This window comes from Hemicordylus capensis, chromosome 12 (genome assembly GCF_027244095.1).
Source record: "Hemicordylus capensis ecotype Gifberg chromosome 12, rHemCap1.1.pri, whole genome shotgun sequence".
Taxonomy (NCBI): Eukaryota; Metazoa; Chordata; class Lepidosauria; order Squamata; family Cordylidae; genus Hemicordylus; species Hemicordylus capensis.
Genome location: NC_069668.1, coordinates 16,802,086 through 16,819,208, shown reverse-complemented (window position 1 = coordinate 16,819,208; position 17,123 = coordinate 16,802,086). Strand labels below are relative to the sequence as shown.

The following is a 17,123-nucleotide window of genomic DNA, read 5'->3' as shown; positions in this document are numbered from 1 at the left end:
AAAACCTACCTGGCATGAAACTGGTTCTCTTGATAACGCGATTTCCTGTTCTCTAATCTTTTCCATCTTCTGCCCATCAGAATGCTGGCAGGAATTGCCTCAGAAGCCTAAGATGGGGACCGTGGCACACCAGATGCCTGTGGCTGCGGGTTCTAGGCTGGTCGCGGGTTCCGGGCTGCTCGAGAACACAAGGACAGCCCTGCCAGATGTTCAGAGATGCTCTTTCTTGTCTCCCTCGGTGGCGTCTTGTCAATGGAGTCCTGGGCACTGTGTGAAAGACAAGACAAGACATCAGACCACTGATCCCGCAAGCCAACACCCAGCCCCACCAAACTGGCCTCCAGTTTGGCCGCTGTCTTTGTTAGCTTGCCCTAGCGAGCCGGGGAGACCTCAAAGGAGGGACCTCTGCCTCCCGGCGTGAGTCTGACACCAGAGACCTTGTGTATACAGAGCAGCAGGTGTTCCACCTAGAGGAGGGCTGCTCAACGTTGGCCCTCCTGCAGAGGTTGGCCTACAACTCCCATAATCCCTGGAGATGGGCCATTGTGCCTGGGGATTATGGCAGCTGTAGTACAGAAAAAGCTGGGGCGGGGGTCAAAATTGAGCAGGCCTGGCCTAGAGCCATGGCCCCATTTAATCGGCGCACGGGTAAACGTGGGTTCTGGAGCAAAACATGTACTTCTGGGGTTTGGCCGGTGCTGGGACCATCTTTGGCCAGAGAGTCCCACTCCCACCTGGGCAAGAGAAAGGTGCAAATCCCTCTCCTAGGACGGGGTCGCGAGCGAAGCGGACGGATGGATTAAAATGCATCCAGACGTCACATGGAAGCTCTCCGCTTCAAATGCAGGTTATAAACACGGAGTCAGCAGCTGGTGGGTCTTGCATAGAGTTGCCATGCCCCCCCCCCCAAAAAAAAATTCCAGGTTTCACCTGGATTTTGAGCATCTCACCCAGATGGCTTAGCATCACCCCATTAATAGGACCTCCATACCCATCTGGCATTTCGCAGAGGAAAACGGGGGTCTGCTTTGAACAACACTCTTCTTCCTCCACAAGGTGGAAGGCTCTTTGCCACCTAAAGTAAAAAGTAAAGTGTACCATTCGCCCGGATTTCAGTTTTCTTTCTTTTTTTTAAAAAGCAAGCTAATCTCTTGCCCTTTTAAAAGCAGAGTTCCGGAGCCAAACGAGCAGTCCTTCTCCTTCTCAGAAACTCTTTTCAAGCCAACTCCCATAATAGGCCAATTAGGTTTGGAAAGCGGGAAAATGGCGGCCCTAGTCTTGGACCCAGTGCAGATTTCATTTGAGCCTCTCTAGGGCGGCGAACGCCGCCCCTTCCCAAGCAGGAGCCACTCTGGCAAAGAACCCAGGAACGGGCCAGATCTGGGGTAGCCTCTACGCCGCCGTGCTGGGCTTTCCTCCGTGCTGAGAGGGCCCCTGGTGAGAAACGGAGAGCTCAAGGGGGAAAGCGCCCAGAAGGGCGACACTTCCCGGCACGCCGTGCACACCCTCCAGGATGGCCCTGGGGCTCCGTTTCCCCCAAGAAGCCCACCCACCCTTTCGCTGGGCAAAGCACAGTGATGCATGGCGAGGCTGGCTGTCTCTGCAGAGTGCCAGGGGAGCTGTGCAGCATCTTGAGCTTGGGCACAACACTCAACCAGACATCAGTTGAGGGTTGATGGGGGTCGCCACTGGCCCCCAGGCTTTACCATGAAGAACACTGCTCTAGGGCTCCCAACCGGTGGCATTCCAGATGTTAGGGACATAGGAAGCTGCCATATACTGAGTCAGACCCTTGGTCCAGCTAGCTCAGTATTGTCTTCACAGACTGGCAGCGGCTTCTCCAAGGCTGCAGGCAGGAGTCTCTCTCTCCCAGCCCTCTCTCGTTGGAGATGCTGCCAGGGAGGGAACTGGGAACCTTCTGCTCTTCCCAGAGCGGCCCCATTATCCCCTGAGGGGGAATCTCTTCCAGTGCTCACACTTCTAGTCTCCTTTTCATATGCAACCAAGGTGGACACTGCTTAGCTAAGGGGGACAAGTCCTGCTTGCGACCACAAGACCAGCTCTCCTCTCCTAAAAAGATCTCCAGTACAGAGCCAGGAAAGATCTTGGGGAATATAGGAAGCTGCCATATACTGAGTCAGACCCTTGATCTATCTCACTCAGTATTGTCTTCACAGACTGGCAGCGGCTTTTCCCAGGTTGCAGGCAGGAGTCTCTCTCCCAGCCCTATCTCGTTGGAGAGGCTGCCGGGGAGGGAACTGGGAACCAAGATGCTCTTCCCAGAGTTGCTGGGACTACAACTCCCAAGATCCCCAGCTAGAATTGATTGTGGCTGGGGGTGATGGGAGTTGTAGTTCAGCAAGATCTGGACTACCACCAGCTGGGAACCCCTAACCCTAGGGGACAACCAAGAGCTCAGAAGGTGGAACACACGCTTTGTAAGGGAATTTCGGCTGAAAGAGCTTCAACTCTGTCTCGTTCGGGCTCAAGCAACGTTTGAACGGATCTGGTATTTTCTTTGCCACCCAAAGTAAAAAAGTAAAGTGTACCATTGAGTCCGTGTCGACGCCTGGCAACCACAGAGCCCTGCGGCTGTCTTCGGCAAAATACAGGAGGGGTTGACCATTGCCTCCTCCCGCACAGTATGAGACGAGACCTTTCTGCATCTTCCTATATTGCTGCTGCCCAATAGAGGTGTTTCCCGTCGTCTGGGAAACATACCAGCCGGGATTCGAACCGGCAACCTCTGGCTTGCTAGTCAAGTCATCTCCCTGCTCACCACCTACTTCTCCTCAATCTATCCATCTCCTCTGCAGCAGCCATCTTTGCAAAGATACACCGGCGCCCAACAACATATCATCAACAGTTCATAAAACAATTCAGGAGTGGAAATGCTGCCTTGTGTGCATGCATTTCTGCACATGTGCACGAGAGAGAGAGAGAGAACCCACTCACCGATTTAATTTCTAGAAGCTCTGGAGTGGGGGAATGAGCCCGGGGGAAATGACAGTCCTCTCACTGTTCTCACCAGCAATTATCTTTTCCAATTTGTTTACTGGAATCTTATGTTTGCATTTAAAAAGAGAGTATATTCCAGGAGTGGCTCATTCTAATGGGGGGGGGGGAGCAAAGCAGTTTAGGTTGCTCCTCTCTCTCTCCTGTCCCACCTGAGAGCCAAGCGGCCTGCAGGCTGGCAAATTCCTCACCGCGCAGTAGGGGTACACACAAAACCTGTTTGCCCAGTTTGGTTCAAGTCCAGACCGAACTTGAACCGGACCGGGCATGTTCGGTTTGGTCACCCCTGAACTAGAACCCCGGTTCGGCTTGAATCTGAGCCGGTTCAGGGTTCTAACAGTATTTTTTTTTCAATGTTAGAACCCCAAACCGGCCTGGGTAGGGGGGTTCAAGGTGAAGCCGAACCGGGCCCGGTTCGGTGGCGAACCAGTTTGACCTTGAGCCGGTTCACACATGTCTACGAATGGCCAGGGGGGTTCAAGGTGAAGCCGAACCGGGCCCGGTTCGATGGCGAATCAGTTTGACCTTGAGCCGGTTCACACATGTCTACGAATGGCCAGGGGGGTTCAAGGTGAAGCCGAACCGGGCCCGGTTCGATGGCGAATCAGTTTGACCTTGAGCCGGTTCACACATGTCTACGAATGGCCAGGGGGGTTCAAGGTGAAGCCGAACCGGGCCCGGTTCGATGGCGAATCAGTTTGACCTTGAGCCGGTTCACACATGTCTACGAATGGCCAGGGGGGTTCAAGGTGAAGCCGAACCGGGCCCGGTTCGATGGCGAATCAGTTTGACCTTGAGCCGGTTCACACATGTCTACGAATGGCCAGGGGGGTTCAAGGTGAAGCCGAACCGGGCCCGGTTCGATGGCGAATCAGTTTGACCTTGAGCCGGTTCACACATGTCTACGAATGGCCAGGGGGGTTCAAGGTGAAGCCGAACCGGGCCCGGTTCGATGGCGAATCAGTTTGACCTTGAGCCGGTTCACACATGTCTACGAATGGCCAGGGGCGTTCAAGGTGAAGCCGAACCGGGCCCGGTTCGATGGCGAACCAGTTTGACCTTGAGCCGGTTCACACATGTCTACGAATGGCCAGGGGGGTTCAAGGTGAAGCCGAACCGGGCCCGGTTCGATGGCGAACCAGTTTGACCTTGAGCCGGTTCACACATGTCTACCGCGCAGCTCTACCTGACCAATGGCCAGGCAGCATGGACGGAGAAAGAGGAGCAATCCGAATGCTGCTAGGAAGTAGTGGCAGCTGCACCTCCTTTGGTACACGCAGCCACTCCTGGTATGTTCATAAACACAGGATATAAACACCGTCATGAACTGCACACTATCCCTACTGAGTAAGCAAAACGCTTACTTGGTCAAACGACCAATCAATTTTTCACACTGATTCAATTTCCCCCAAATCTACCCCATTCCTTCCAGAAATCCGAAATCTCCACTTTGTTCTGCCTGAAACACAAATAAATATGCATGTTTAATTGATTTCCACCTGTCCCAAATCTTAGCAAGTCAGGCGTGAACTGTCAGTCTCTCTTCTGGAAGCTCGCACTATTGACTATTAATATTTTGACAGACGCAAATAGGGAGAATATTCGCTCCAGGGGACGGGAGCTGTTCAAAATATAACCCAGCAGCTGAAATGCCAGCAGGGCTGCTGCCCAGAACCTTCATTAATTGATTGAGTGCCGTCTTGTGGTCGCAAGCATGACTTGCCCCCTTAGCTAAGCAGGGTCTGCCTTGGTTTGCATTTGGATGGGAGACTCCATGTGTGAGCCCTGCAAGATATTCCCGTCAGGGGATGGAGCTGATCTGGGAAGAGTATCTAGGTTCCCAGTTCCCTCCCTGGCAGCATCTCCAACGAGATAGGGCTGGGAGAGAGACTCCTGCCTGCAACCTGGGAGAAGCCGCTGCCAGTCTGTGAAGACAATCCTGAGCTAGATAGACCAAGGGTCTGACTCAGTAGATGGCAGCTTCCTAAGATCTTTCCTGGCTCTGTACTTGAGATCTTTTTAGGAAAGGAAAGCTGGTCTTGTGGTCGCAAGCATGACTTGCCCCCTTAGCTAAGCAGGGTCTGCCTTGGTTTGCATTTGGATGGGAGACTCCATGTGTGAGCCCTGCAAGATATTCCCCTCAGGGGATGGAGCCACTCTGGGAAGAGTATCAAGGTTCCAAGTTCCCTCCCTGGCAGCATCTCCAAGATAGGGCTGAGAGAGAGACTCCTGCCTGCAACCTTGGAGAAGCCGCTGCCAGTTTGTGTAGACAACACTGAGCTAGATGGACCAAGGGTCTGACTATGTTCCTAAGGAGAGGCATTTAACCCTTCCTCCCTGAGCCTCTTCCATTGCAGGAGGGAAGTTCCCATTGGGGGCAAGTGTGGTTGGCCTGGGCCCGGAGGGGAGGAGGATTTTCTTCTTCTTTAAATTATAACCTGGGCAACAATCCCATTGCCAATGCATGCAACAAGCACAAGAAGCGAAAACACCAAGAACGTCCCAGACAGTTCAAAAGAAGTTAAAATATCCACATCAACACACAACCACACTTATGACCTTTGTGTTACATGGTTCACGGTGTGTGGGGGGGGTATTTTCCGTGGGACTGGGGCATGAAGGGAAAGGGTTAAATCCTCCCTCCCGGCATGCCGGGGTCTGGACCAAGTCCCAGGGGCAGCTGTTTTCTGTGGATCAGGGTGATTTATTTTGTTTTATTTAATAATAATAATAATAATAATAATAATAATAATAATAATAATATGATTTCTATACCGCCCTTCCAAAAATGGCTCAGGGCAGTTTACACAGAGAAATAACAAATAAATAAGATGGATGAATTCTTCCTCCGAGGGGCTCAGAGGTACATGGTTATTTTTATCCTCACAACAACCCTGTGAGGTAGGTTAGGCTGGGAGATACATGACTGGCCCGGAGTCACCCAGCAAGTCTCATGGCTGAAGGGGGATTTGAACTCGGGTCTTCCCGGTCCTAGTCCAACACTCTTAACGGCTACGCTATGCGGTCCCTTGGGAGTGGACCCGGGACCCATTTCCTCACATTTCTTGCTGCACAAACTGCTTTGAGAACTTTTGTTGTTGCTGTTGTTTTTAAAAAAGCAGTATTGACTGTAAATGTTTCCATAATAACAGCAACGTTCTGCTGCCGGGGAGGAGAGCTGGGTTTTGTGGTCAAGTCGAGTCGGCGTCGACTCCCAGCGACCACCGAGCCTTGGGGCTGTCTTTGGTAGGATACAGGAGGGGTTTTCCATTGCCACCTCCCACACAGTATGGGATGGTGCCTCTCAGCCTCTTTTTGCACCTCCGCGGCCGAGAGAGACCTCAGGACTCCGGCGGCTTAACAAGAGGAGACGGTTGTGGTTCAAGGTCAGCGCCCCGCCGGCCGCCGCGTCTCTGGAAAGCAGTCAACCCATCACAGGCTTAATGGGGCTGATGATGAGTGAGGTGCCGAGGGGGGAAATTAGATTAGGAAAACAAATGAAACTCATTGGAAGGAAGTGGCACGGGTCCGCGGTGGAAGGCGGCGGCGGCGGCGGCTTCCTGCCGGCCTGGATGCAATTTGACTTCCATCCAGGAGGAGAAGGACAGCCGGTCTGGAATCCATTAGTGTGGTGGGAACCCGGGAATAGCAGCCACTTAACCCTGTCATTCGGCAAACATTAGTGAATTATGAGTGTGTTGCATGGGGGGCGAAATGCCCCGTGGCCTCCGAGAGGTTTTTTAGACAGGCTCCCCCCAAAAACGAGGGCGGCAGGGGTGGGGGGGGCAGCCACAACAGAAAGACCACCGTTCACCTCTTGGCTTCTCCGCATCAAACGCAAGCCACAGCCAGGGCCGGAAACGTAAGCCGAAGTTTCCCCCTGGCTGTCAAATGACTCCTCCTCGATCAAGGAAAACCAGGCCACGGAAAGGCATTTACGACCCTCCTCCTGATGCTATAAACATTTATGGCGGATAGCCAGGGATCCCGAGCGCTCGTTGAGTGGGCTCCACCACTGCATAGGCGGGCAGGAGAGATTTCGTTAAGGGGAGGGGTCCCGTGGTGGGGGGATAGACTAGTGCGCATCTCAGCTTCTGATTGGTCAGAGTTATAAGGGGTCAGAGCAGGATCCAAACTTATTCTGGGGGCACCTGTGATACGACCCGCTGTAGTAAGGTTCTGGGTTGGACCGCGTTCTAACCACGTGATCTAACCATGGTTAGCGGAACCGGGGGTGATGTCTCAATCAAGCATCTTTATTATGGTCAAAGACCCCAGCATAGGCTACAATACAGTACAACAGAGAACCACGAGGCACTAAACCGTACTATGAAAAAGTTACACATATTACTAAAAATAGGAGACGAGCGCTGGTCTGGTGGGAGCAAGCAGGACTTGTCCCCATAGCTAAGCAGGGTCTGCCCAGGTTGCATAAGAATGGGAGACTTGAGGTGTGAGCACTGCAAGATATTCCCCCTTAAGGGGATGGAGCCGCTCTGGGAAGAGCATCTAGGCTCCAAGTTCCCTCCCTGGCAGCATCTCCAATGAGATCGGGCTGGGAGAGAGACTCCTGCCTGCAACCTGGGAAAAGCCGCTGCCAGTCTGTGAAGAGAATCTGAGCGAGATGGACCAAGGGTCTGACTCAGTATATGGCAGCTGCCTATATTCCCTGAGATCTTTCCTGGCTCTGTACTTGAGATCTTTTTAGGAGAGGAAAGCTGGTCTGGTGGTCGCAAGCATGCCTTGTCCCCTTAGCTAAGCAGGGTCCGCCCTGGTTGCATATGAAAGGGAGACTAGAAGTGTGAGCACTGGAAGAGATTCCTCCTCAGGGGATAATGGGGCCACTCTGGGAAGAGCTGAAGGTTCCCAGTTCCCTCCCTGGCAGCATCTCCAAGGCTGAGAGAGATTCCTGCCTGCAAGCTTGGAGAAGCCGCTGCCAGTCTGGGTAGACAAGACTGAACTAGATGGACCAATGGTCTGACTCAGTATATGGCAGCTCCCTATGTTCCTGTGTAATTAATATACTATATTTAAACGATAAAATTATGGTTTATGTTACACAGTTCTAGTGGGAGGACTAATGAAATAAGGGTAAAACATGGATAAATATATGGCCATTCATAGATACATGCAACTATTTATGAATTTAAAAGATACTATAGGAAAGCGGGGCAGCTAAAATATAGAACAAAATTGATAATTAAAACAATAAGGCAACTAACTAAAATAGGGCAAACTAGTATAGTAGCCAATAGTTAAAATAGGGGGGAGAGCTGGTCAATAGGGAGGAGAGCTGGTCTTGTGGCAGCCCACATGAATGGTCCCCTTTGCTAAGCTGGGCCTGCCCTGGTTTACATTTGGATGGGAGCCTACGTGTGTGAGCACTGCAAGAGATTCCCCTCAGGGGATAATGGGGCCGCTCTGGGAAGAGCGTCTGAGGTTCCAAACTCCCTCCCTGACGTCTCCACAAGAGAGACTCCTGCCTGCAACCTCGGTGGAGCCACTTCCACTCTTACGGAGCCAGATGGACCCAGGGTCTGCCACAAGGTCGCTTCCTACCTTCTTATGAACCCACCAGTCTTGGTTTATTTGAACCAACCTCCTTGAAATAAACCAAGATCGGTCAGCTCAGATGCCACGATTGATCTTAGGTTTCTTAACCTCAGTTAGAAGCAGTTACTTCGCCATTTCCTGAGGCTTGGGGATGCTGCGGAGATCCCAGATAGGAACATAGGAAGCTGCTGTCGGCCGAGTCAGACCCTTGGTCCACCTAGCTCAGTATTGTCTTCACAGACCGGCAGTGGCTTCTCCAAGGCTGCAGGCAGGAGTCTCTCTCCCAGCCCTCTCTTGGAGATGCTGCCGGGTGGGAACTTGGGACCTTCTTCATGCAAGCAGGCAGATGTTCTACCACTGAGTTATGGCCCCGTTATCCCCTCTAAGGCCTGTACCTTACAGCGCTTACACATTCTCCCATTCAAATGCAAACCAGGGCGCAGACCCTGCTTCGCAAGGGGGGACAATTCACGCCGGCTACCACAAGACCAGCTCTCCTCCGATCCGTGGGAGGAGACGTATCGCTGGTTCTGTGCGGTGCCCGGAGTGGCACGAATCAAAAGTCACGAATCGTTTCCTCTCGTCAGGCTCGCTCCATGCAGGGAAAAGATTCCCTTCTGTGCCACTACTTTGCTTAACGTCTGTCCCGTCCCCCCCCAGGTCTCGTCCCAGAAGAGGAGCACTGCCTTCCCCTGGCAGCCCCATCCAAATGTAAACCAAGGTGCAACCTGCTTAGCAAAGGGGTTGCCTCCCCGTCTCCTGCCCGGAGAACCAAAGGCCTTCTCTCCCACGGCGTTAACCGTATTAACTCGTTTCGGCCACCCTGGCATATCCAACTGTAGCAACGTCTCCGGCTCGCTCTGCCACCGGAACAAAGATCTATTCTCCATCAACCCCACTCATTCGCCCCCGTAACCAAAACCAGCATTTATTAATTAGGAACTTAAGTGCCTCTTTTCATGGATATTTTCAAGGGCCTCCTTATTATTAATAAGAATAATAAAACAGAGCGTGCTTATTAAAGCTCGTTCGTTAGGCAGCGTATTGATTACGGGGGGGGTGGGGAGATGCGTGCAAATTAGAAATGTTCACATTAGGGTTCGCCACCCTTCGCGGCATTAATTCTAGGCGCTGTAATTCAGACTGATTATTACCCTAAGGATCTTTCATTTCATTTCATTTTTTTTAAAGATAGATATATTTGAATTCCACTTTCCCCCCCGCCCTCCTCAAATGAACAGGAGAACATCAAATAACTGCCTTCTCTAATGGCCTCACCCAACCACTGACTCCCACCAGCCTGGTAAACAAACTTGATCAAAAGGAATCGGTTTATTCTTTCTTCAGAATAGCTACCTGGCATACTGAGCTGGCGGAGGTTAGCGGGCAGGGTGGTGGGGTTTGGCTTTTTTCTAAGCCAAACTTTGGGTTACGGCCCATTTGACCCACGAGCAGTGGCGTATCTAGGGAAAACAGCGCCTAGGGCAAGCACTGAAATTGCGCCCCCTGTCCAAACATCTGACACCCATCTTTCAGATAACTTTACCATAATATCATATCAAAAATACAAGTCAAGCTCATTAATCTTTTAATATTTTGAAAATTATTTAGCAGTGGACGTAGCCAGACCAAAAAATGCTGGAAAACTACAAATTTCAGTATGCTGGGGCTCATGAAATACCCAAATACTATGTGGAGGTGTACTTGGAAAACTAAACAGAAGTGCCTGTCTAATTCTCTACTATGCATTGTAGCATCACTGTTACATACGTTTTTAAAAAATAAATGGAGAATTTGACTTTTCCCAGATACTCTGAAAATAATTAAAGGATATGCAGAGTAAACTGTGTCACTGCTTAGAATATATTCTAGTCTTTCAGAAAGGCAGTTAAAATGAGAGAAAGAGAGCAAGAAACTCCCTGTGGGCCTTAATACTAAGGATTTCACACTGATTCAAAGACAAACTCGCCATTAATAGCCATATTATTAAGACATCACATTTAACTCACTTATCACAAGACGCAGAGTAAGAGCAAATGAATACAATCCTAGCTCATAAGCTTCAGCTCCGTATTCACAAGCCCTGGTTCTCTGTACATACTGCCAAACTGAATATGTGTACAGTGATTTATATTATATTGAATTAAAAATAATACTTGTAGTCCCTTCGGGGGGCTTCCTAAAGGCTGTGGGGGTTCTGCAAAGGTTCCCCCTCCCCCCACTGGCTTCTAGGGCCTCGCAGGGACCATTTTAGCATGTGTAGTGGCCATTTTTAATTTTTTTTAATGGCCTCTAAAAACAAAATGGCCACCGCACATGCTCAGCCATTTTTTTTAAAAAAAAAATTTAGAAAATGGCGCCCCCCTTCAAGTGGTTCCCGGGGCATGTGCCCAGCCTGCCCCACCCTAGATACGCCCCTGCCCATGAGTATACCCCTTAGGTCAGAGATTCTCAATGTTGGGTCGCCAGATGTTTTTGGACTTCAACTCCCACAATCCCCAACCCAAGTCCACTGGGGTGGGGGATGATGGGATTTGAAGTCCAATAACACCTGGGGACCCAACGTTGAGAATCTCTGCCTTAGGTTTTGGCAACAACTGACAGCTGTCTTCATCCCTAACCCTATTCACACATGGTGTCCAACACATGTGCAATTGGTCTAGTGTGTGCATGGACAGATCTGAATGCACATCCTTCGTGCTTTTTATGTTGAGCACACGCAGGGCGGTCTTTCCCCTCTGTACCGTGCATCTGAGGGGTGGGGCGCACTTTTCAAAACCAGCCCGTCTACAGCCATGCCCACAACGACGTGTGTACAGACAGCTAAGCACACACCCAGGGTAATGTCTGGAGAGGGTTCCAGTGTCTCCCTTAATCCAGGGCTGGGCAGACTTCAGTACTTTGTGTCCTTTACAAAACCAACAACCTAGAAGCCATGGAGTCCACACCCAGAGCCCAGTGCAAAATGGCGGCCCTTGGGATGGAGCCAGTTGCCAGCCACCAGATTAACGGGGGTCGAAATGTAAAAATAACAGTTGGGGAAACTGATCGATTACTAGGGTGATGAAAACAAGGATTAGGCCATCACAACCAGATATATAGATACGAAGAAAATATTTACATGAGAGCAAATATGGATGTTGCAGTCTAACTGTGTTGGAAGATGAATGGGAAGTCACACTGAGATGTAGAAAACTAATGAAAATAAAAGTGCGAGGGAGAAAGAATCATTGCTAAGTGATCTGTATGCTGAAGTATGTGCTTAACCATTGTGTCGTAAATCTGTAGGTTATGTAGGGTGCGCAACAACATGAAATTTGTTTATTCACAATTCACTAGACAATGCATAGGAACAGAGGAAGCTGCCATATGCTGAGTCAGACCCTTGGTCTATCTAGCTCAGCATTGTCTACACAGACTGGCAGCGGCTTCTCCCAGGTTGCAGGCAGGAATCTCTCTTAGCCCGATCTTGGAGATGCTGCCAGGGAGGGAACTGGGAACCTTCTGCTCTTCCCAGAGCGGCTCCATCCCCTGAGGGGAATCTCTTACGGGGCTCACACTTCTAGTCTCCCATTCAAATGCAAACAGGGCAGACCCTGCTTAGCCAAGGGGACGAGTCCTGCTTGCAACCACCAGACCAGCTCTCCTCTCCTGCATGTTGTGATAACCAACATGCAGGTTATCACAAGGACAAATACGTATTCGGGGCAGGATCCAGAGAGACTAGCTAGCCACGTGATCGTGGTCACCATCACCAATTCTTTTTTCTTTTAAAAACTTGCTACTATTATTTATTTATTTGTTTGTTTGTTTGTTTGTTTACTAGAGCCTTTCTGGAAGTAATGGCAAAACGCCAAGCAAGCCCCCTCGCCCTAAAAGCGTCAAGCAGCCGGAATCCCCACGGTGGGAAAGCGTTATGGAAATATTGCCATCCAGCCCCAGTTGGTAGGCTGACCTTCCCCTCCGCAGACAGACGGGTCAGCCCTGGGAGAGATTCCCCCCCGCACCAAAACAGGAGCCGGGAATATCTCACCCACCCCCAAACTGCACAGAACTGCTCTGTGCCGGTGACATCTTGCAAACGTGCTGCCGTGCAAACAGAGGAGCCATCTGCAGAGGCCAGAAGGCGCTTTTCCTCTCGTGTTGATAGACACCGTGCAGTAAACAGAGCCCGTTTTTAGGCAGCAAAGCTGTTGTGTCAGGTTCTCCCAGACTCTGTTTCCGCAGTATTGTGGCAATAGCGCCATAAGGATGCTCTCTAATTCACTAGCTGGCGGCGGTGGGAGGGGCAGGCGGTGGGGAGGAGGAGGGATGCACGAATGCAAGAGACGGGGTGCGTGTGGATGCCGTGGCTGCAAAAGGGCAGGGGCCGAAGGTGGCTCCGGGCCCCGGATGGGACATTTGACGGGCCCCAAGAGATGGGCAAGCGGCCGGAAGTCGCTGGGAAACTCCCTGGGCGAGCCTAGACCCACACACCACCAGCACAACCCTCACAAGGCTCCGCGGTGTTATGGCCACTGGAAAGAGCTGGAAGAGGCATTCCCGGGGGCTCTGCATGGGGCATCCACGTATCGGACCGACACACGCAGACGTTTTTTTCCGTGTTCAAAGCTCTTCGGGCGTTGTGGAGGGTTAAGGGCCACAGCCAAGCACCTGGCTGGCTTGCTTGCTTGCAGAAGGGCCCGGCTGCAATCCCTGGCTCTCCGGTTAAAAAGATCACCGGCAGGAGGAGATGGGCTTCCCTGGGAAGATGCTGCCGGTCAGAGTAGGCAATAGCTGGCGATACGGACCGATAGTCCGATTCAGCATAAAGCAGCCTCTTGTGTTCACGTTGACTACTAAGGAAGAGCCGTAATTCAGGGACCGAACACAAGATTCCGGGTTCAACCCTCAACATCTTGGGTATCTGGGAAGAGATCTGCCCCACAGAACTGCGGCTAGAGAAACACAGGAAGCTGCCCGATCCCGAGTCAGACTCTTGGGTATCTCTAGCTCAGTATTGTCTACACCAGGGATTCTCAACGTTGGGTCCCCAGATGTTAGTGGACTTCAACTCCCATAATCCCCAGCCCCTGTGGCTTTTGGTTGGGGATTATGGGAGTTGAAGTCCAGTAACATCTGGCGACCCAACGCTGAGAATCCCTGGTCTACACTGACTGGCAGCAGCTATCAGGCAGGAGTGCCTCCCAGTCCTACAGAAGACACTGCCAGGGATTGAACCGAGGACCTTCTCCATGCAAAGTGGATGCTCCTCCACTAAGCTATGGCCACACCCCCTAAGGGGGAATATCTTGCAGGGCTTACTGTCGTCTCCCATCCAAATGTAAACCAAGGTGCAACCTGCTTAGCAAAGGGGTTGCCATGCTTGTTACCAGACCAGAATAAGCAACACTATACCCTGTGACAGAGAATGCTGCCTTCGACTGCGTCAGACTGCCTGGACCGTCTAGTTCTGAATTTTGCCCTGCTCGCTGGGCAAAGAGGCACCTTTTAATGTGGCGATTCTCTTTATATTAAGCAGGGGGAGAGCCATTGTGTTAGAGGTTGTTGAATTTTACCCACAATGGGTAAAACAGCAGAGCACTAAGGAATGAGCACACACTCCAGTTACAGAGTAGGTAGCAGAGGATGGTTTGGATATTGCAGCTGTTTAGAGGAAACACATGGAGATCCTTGTATGACTAAACACTAAATATTTACTGGTTAAATACACTTGGATAGGAAAGACCTATCTCTAATCTAAAGGACTACATAGTGGATAGGTAAGGAGAGAGAGAGAGAGATGTCTCCATCTGCTCTCTAGGAGGAAAGGAAGGATTGTGACTCAGCACCAGAAGTGCTGCAGTCATAGAGCAGGGACAGATCGGGAGACCCTCACTCACTGTCTCTACTCCCAATGCCCCTCGTGGTCATTAGGACAGTTGGTGCAAAAGGCCGATGCACTGGAAGTTCATCTCCAACACACTGCGCGTCCTTTGAGGACAGGGAAACATCTTCGTCTTTTTTAATCCTCTACGTAAACCACTTTGCAAACTTTCTTGGAAAAGCAGTATACAAAAGCAGCAGCAGCGGTTGTTGTGTCTGCACCGGAGAGCAGCATCTCTGCAGGGCTTCAGACCAGGGCCTTTCCCAGCCCTACCTGCAGCCGCTGTGCCAGATATTGGACCTGGGAAACCTTCTGCAGAAGCTCTTCCACTCGCGACCGTCCAGTCGCCTGACTCATTGAGAAGACAACTGTGGGAGATGAACTTCCAGTGCATCGGCCTTTTGCACCAACTGTCCTAATGACCTCTAGGGCCATTGGGAGTAGAGACAGTGAGTGAGGGTCTCCCGATCTGTCCCTGCTCTAGGACCCCTGAACTGACTCTGCAGCACTTCTGGTGCTGAGTCACAATCCTTCCTTTCCTCCTAGAGAGCAGATGGAAACCTCTCTCTCTCTCTCTCTCCTTACCTATCCACTATGTAGTCCTTTAGATTAGAGATAGGTCTTTCCTATCCAAGTGTATTTAACCAGTAAATGTTTAGTGTTTAGTCACACAAGGATCTCCATGTCTTTTCTCTAAACAGCTGCAATATCCAAACCATCCTCTGCTACCTACTCTGTAACTGGAGTGTGTGCTCATTCCTTAGTGCTCTGCAATTTTTACCTATTGTGGGTAAAAATCAACAACCTCTAACAGCAACTTCATATCATCTCAGAAAATTCTTACGACAACCTTGTGGGGTAGACCAGTGTTGTTATTATCCGGATAGAGCAGTAGGGGTGGGGAGGAGGCCGAGTATATTCGCTGACCTAACACCAGAGTTCTCAAGTTCAGATCCCTAGAGGATGTTTGACTACAACTCCCACCATACGGAGATGACAAATATTTAGAGACCACTTTTCAGCCCAAGTCCCCCAAGTGGTTTACATAGATATAAATAAGTAAATAAAGATGTCTCCCTGTAGCCGAAGGCCACACATTTTCTAAAAAAAATAAACGTAAGACAGACACCAGCCACAGCCAGTGGAGGGATGCTGTGCTGGGGACGGATAGGGCCAGTTGCTCACCCCCCTAATCAAAGACAATCGCCACTTGGAAAAAGTGCCTCTTTTGTTCAGTTAGCAGCCTCTGGCCATTGGGGCAGGGGATGATGTGAGTTGTAGTCCCACAACGTCTCGGGCCCCAAGTTTGTGAACCGCTGGCGTATCGCTACAACCCTCGCATCGCTCTGAAGCCTAAGCGAGGCTCCGGAGGGATGCCTTCTCCATCTCCCCCACCAGCTCTTTGCCGTCATGATGCATCACTCGACTGGGGTGCAACATCTGCTCTCCAGTAATGAGCCATCAGTCTTACTGTTCGGCAACGAGGCCCATTAATACTCTTCACCTATTTATCGGTGGGAAGACAACCAGCTCTGCCCTTGATTTACTAGCAAGCGGAGGTATTTCGGTCTGATTTCACAACCAGGCAGCGTGAGCCAACAGCCAGGATAATGCGGTGGAGGGTGTTGGACCAAGAGGGACATACGAAGCTGCCATATACTGAGTCAGACCATTGGTCTATCTCACTCAGTATTGTCTTCACAGATGGGCAGCGGCTTCTCCAAGGTTGCAGGCAGGAGTCTCTCTCCCAGCCCTATCTCGTTGGAGATGCTGCCAGGGAGGGAACTGGGAACCTTCAGCTCTTCCCAGATTGGCTCCATCCCCTTAGGGGGAATCTCTTCCAGTTCTGACACTTCTAGTCTCCCTTTCATATGTAACCAGGGCAGACCCTGCTTAGCGAAGGGGGCATCATGCTTGCGACCACAAGACCAGCTCTCCTCTCCTAAAAAGATCTCCAGTACAGAGCCAGGAAAGATCTTAGGGACTATAGGAAGCTGCCATCTACTGAGTCAGACCCTTGGTCCACCTCGCTCAGTAGTGTCTTCACAGACTGGCAGCGGCTTCTTCAAGGTTGCAGGCAGGAGTCTCTCTCAGTCCTGTCTGGAGATGCTGCCAGGGAGGGAACCTAGGACCCTCTTCATGTAAATCAGATGCTCTAGGGCAGGCCTGCTCAACTTAGCCCCCCCCCCAGCTGTTTTTGGACTACAACTCCCATAATACCCAACAACAGTGATCAATAGCCAGGGATTATGGGAGTTGTAGGCCAACATCTGCAGGAGGGCCGAAGTTGAGCAGTGCTGCTCTAGGGAATGTACTAAGATGACTGGCAGGGAACGCCCACTGAGAAGCCCGGGTACCTTCCATTGGCCATTGGCCATTCGGAAACTCCATGCATCCCAGGGCCACTTGGAAGGAGTAATGTAGGAGCACAGGAAGCTGCCTTCTACCCAGGGGTCTAACGCAGTGGATGGGCTCCAAGAAGCCGGCCCCCCAGCTCCTGTGGGACCCCCAGCTCCCTCCCTCCCTATTTCCTTCAATATCTCCTTCATTATCTCCCTCCATGCATGCGCCGTCCACATAGGCATGTACAATCATTGACAGGAGCTGCTCAGCACCCAGGCCGTCGTACCCTTTTTATTCCGTGCCCTATATTCAAGGGGAACCGTACCCAGGCTCGCCTTTAAAACCA

At 51.1% G+C, this 17,123-nt stretch overlaps 1 long non-coding RNA gene across 1 annotated transcript in view; it reads right to left on the bottom strand.

Moving 5' to 3' along the window:
• LOC128335888 (uncharacterized) overlaps nt 1–17,123 on the bottom strand; it is a 65,712-nt gene that overhangs the window by 1,271 nt on the left and 47,318 nt on the right. Inside the window, exon 3 of the long non-coding RNA XR_008311765.1 lies at nt 10–267. This is a non-coding gene — a long non-coding RNA (uncharacterized LOC128335888). The remainder of the gene's footprint in view (nt 1–9; nt 268–17,123) is intronic.